At 41.1% G+C, this 3577-nt stretch overlaps 1 non-coding gene across 1 annotated transcript; it reads right to left on the reverse strand.

Moving 5' to 3' along the window:
• Positions 1–1019: 1019 nt before the first annotated feature.
• Positions 1020–1176, reverse strand: LOC117800708. The gene has a single exon (XR_004623152.1). It is a non-coding gene; the product is annotated as a U1 spliceosomal RNA (small nuclear RNA).
• Positions 1177–3577: the final 2401 nt, after the last annotated feature.

Below are 3577 nucleotides of genomic sequence, written 5' to 3' on the forward strand. Positions count from 1 at the left end.
AAATGCCAAAAAAACATTTGATATAAATATAATATCCATTCTTAAAGCTATTAATATACATTACCATAACCTACGCAGGGGAGAGAAGGAACACAAAATGCGTAATATCTATATGAGTGAAATTATATAAGTTCACTGTGAAACTTCAGGTTTTGTTATATTTCTGTATTATTTTTTTCCCTGATTAGCTTGTATTACTTTTTGTAAAAATAATGACAAAAATAACCTTGCATGAAGCACCGAACTACAAGTTACACAAAAAATAATGCAAAGCTTTCTTTAGGCAGTTGTGGTTTATATTAAGTACCAATAAAGAAATAATAATGTTCAGAGAATGAAAAGAAAAAATATGAAACAGAACATAGAAAAAACTATTTTAAAAAATACATGAGCAGGGCACCTGGGTGGTGTCGTTGNGCGCCTGGGTGGCACAGCGGTTGAGCGTCTGCCTTTGGCTCAGGGCGTGATCCCGGCGTTGTGGGTTCGAGCCCCACATCGGACTCCTCTGCTATGAGCCTGCTTCTTCCTCTCCCACTCTTCCTGCTTGTGTTCCCTCTCTCGCTGGCTGTCTCTATCTCTGTCGAATAAATAAAATCTTTAAAAAAAAAAAAAAAATACATGAGCAGGGCACCTGGGTGGTGTCGTTGCTTAAGAGTCCAACTCTTGGTTTCAGCTCAGGTCATGATCTCAGGATCCTAAGCAGGCTTCATGCCCAGCGTGGAGCTGGACACAGGGCTTGATCTCACGACCCTGAGATCGTGACTCTGAGATCATGACCTGAGCTGAAATCAAGAGTCAGACACTCAACCAACTGAGTCACTCAGGTGCCCCAGATTGTGACAAAATAATCTAATTGTATTATAAGTTAACAAAACAACTTCACTAATGCAGGAAAATGGCGTTGATCTAGGTAACTTTGGAAATGAGTAGTCTGTAAGATTAAAGTCGAAAGAAACTATACACAGTACCATACTCTAATTGATAATATTAATTTCCATTGGGGGTTAATTTTTTTTTCCCAGGGGAGAACACGAACAGTCCCCCACCACCACAAATTATGCAGTTGAGTTTGCCACATTTGGGGAAATCACTGGGGTCGGCACCTCCTGAGTACAACGGACAAAAACCTGGGAAAACCATTTTGTGATCATGGTATCTCCCCTGCCAGGCAAGTATGGGGGGATTAATTTTTGATACTGCTATACTTATATACTAGAATCAATGCACTGGAATTGAAGTAAATGGATGGTGTGTATGTGGGGAGAGCCAGTTTTCTCACTGTTGAAATGGGAGTTTACAAATAAGCAAGGGGAGGAGGCTAGAAAGATCCATGTGGCAATGGATTAGAGCTGGAGAGAGTATGAACTTACATTCAGCTTAATGAATAAAGATAGTTACATATAGAAATATTTATAGCTATATGTATATACACTGATTGGTATACATACATACACTTAATCTGTCAGCTGAGTAATGACATCCCAGTATCAAAAAGTACATCTAGCATTCAGATCTTGGATCTTAATACTACTCTCTAATAAAAGGAACCAGTGTGCCTTGCAGAAACAGCTGAATCTAGAACTGGGGCAGGAAATATCCAAGATGAACCTGGCCTATCTTTCAGTGCCAGAAAATAAGAAGTACTAAAAACAAACAAAAAATCACAATGATGAAGGTATATCAAAGGGACACAGGAGCCAATTAAAAGAGCTCCCAATGACCAAAGCTGGTATAATTTAAGCAACAACATAAAATAGTATTGGATTATAACCCAAAATATAAAATAAATATCCATGACCCAAATGGATATAAAAAAAAAATGACTGAGTAAATAAGAAGATGGTGGAGAGGAAACAAACTTCCTGGGTAGAAGAATTCCAAATAATTTATGTAGATACTCTGCCTTCATGGAAGTGAAGCATAAATCCCTACTCTTCAAGCATGAGCTCTGTACAGTGACTTCTTTCCAAAGACTATAGTATGGAAAGAGGGGTGATGAGAAGAAGAAACTTACAATGGAGAAACCTGACAAACACAACTTCAGCCAGGTGATCAAGGTTGCTAGAAAAGTATTTTTTAAAAAGATTTATTTATTGGTGTTTGGGGGAGAGACAGAAAGAGAGGTGGGGGAGGGGAAGAGGGAGAGAAACTCAAGTGACTCCCCGCTTGAGTGTGAAGCCTGAGGCAAAACTCCATCCCACAACCCATGAGATCATGACCTGAGCCGAAATCACAAGTTGGAGGCTCAACAAACTGAGCCACCCAGGCACCCCTAGAAAGTATTTTTAATATAAAGTAATGAAAAAGGTAATTTCTCTCTGTGGTTTTGCTCCCCAAAGCCTACAAGCTCAATCTAATCATGAGAAAAACACCAGACAAATCCCAATTGAGGAATATTCTACATAATATCTGGCCAGTACTCCTCAAAACTGTCACAGTTATCAAAAAATGGAAAGTCTGAGAAACCATTACATCCAAGAAGAGACTAAGGAGACACGATGCTTAAATGTAATGTGTGGTGGATAGGGTCCTGGAACAGAAGTATATTAGGTAAAAACTAAGAAAATCTGAATAAGTATGGACTTTAATTAATAATATGTATCAGGGGCGCCTGGGTGGCACAGCGGTTAAGCGTCTGCCTTCGGCTCAGGGTGTGATCCCGGCGTTATGGGATCGAGCCCCACATCAGGCTCTTCTGCTATGAGCCTGCTTCTTCCTCTCCCACTCCCCCTGCTTGTATTCCCTCTCTCCCTGGCTGTCTCTCTCTTTGTCGAATAAATAAAATCTAAAAATAATAATAATAACGTATCAAATAAGCTGATACCCCAAAAGGACCCACCCCCAGGGTGGAGGATGTGGCGTAGTCCATACACAGAATTTCACCTTACATCCTACTTGCCTAATACAGAGGGAATCCCAAGCCTTAAAATTAAAGGTTGTCCTCAACTGAGAATACAGCAAATGATCCCCCAAATACTCCATATGGCAGAGGCAAATGGAAATCTTCTCTGGAGAAATGTGACTCCATCCCAACTAGAGGTATTGCTACGAATAACTGTTAAAGTATGTGTAGAGGCCGCTTTTAGGCAACAAATAGAATGAGCAATGGAAACTTGATCAAGGCAAAAGGGCCCAGAGTGACCACTTGGCCGAATACAGACAGGCCTATTAGGTGATACTTTGAGGTGAAGTATCCACAGGCCCTAACTGACCAGTAGGCTACTTATAACCAGGCACAGTTAGCAAAAAAGGGAAAATTCCATACTCCCCATACCTCTCCACCTTGGCCCTTCACAAACAGCCTTACCCACTGCCTCCTTGCAGACAGTCTCTCTTTTGCTGTCCTGCCCCCCTGCTCCCTTGCAGTGTGTCCAATAAATTTCTATCACCTTTGTTCTGCCTCAGGTGAATCCTTTCACCACCTGAGCCACTGGCTTCCACCTGACTGAGTTGCCCTACATTTGGGGGCCCCCATCTGATGAGAAGAGACATCACATTATGGTGACCAAAATAACCATGCACACGAACAAAGGACCAAGGGCAAACACAAGCAGGAAAACCTACCAGAAGAGATACA

This window comes from Ailuropoda melanoleuca, unplaced genomic scaffold (assembly GCF_002007445.2).
Source record: "Ailuropoda melanoleuca isolate Jingjing unplaced genomic scaffold, ASM200744v2 unplaced-scaffold75143, whole genome shotgun sequence".
NCBI classification, from domain to species: domain Eukaryota; kingdom Metazoa; phylum Chordata; class Mammalia; order Carnivora; family Ursidae; genus Ailuropoda; species Ailuropoda melanoleuca.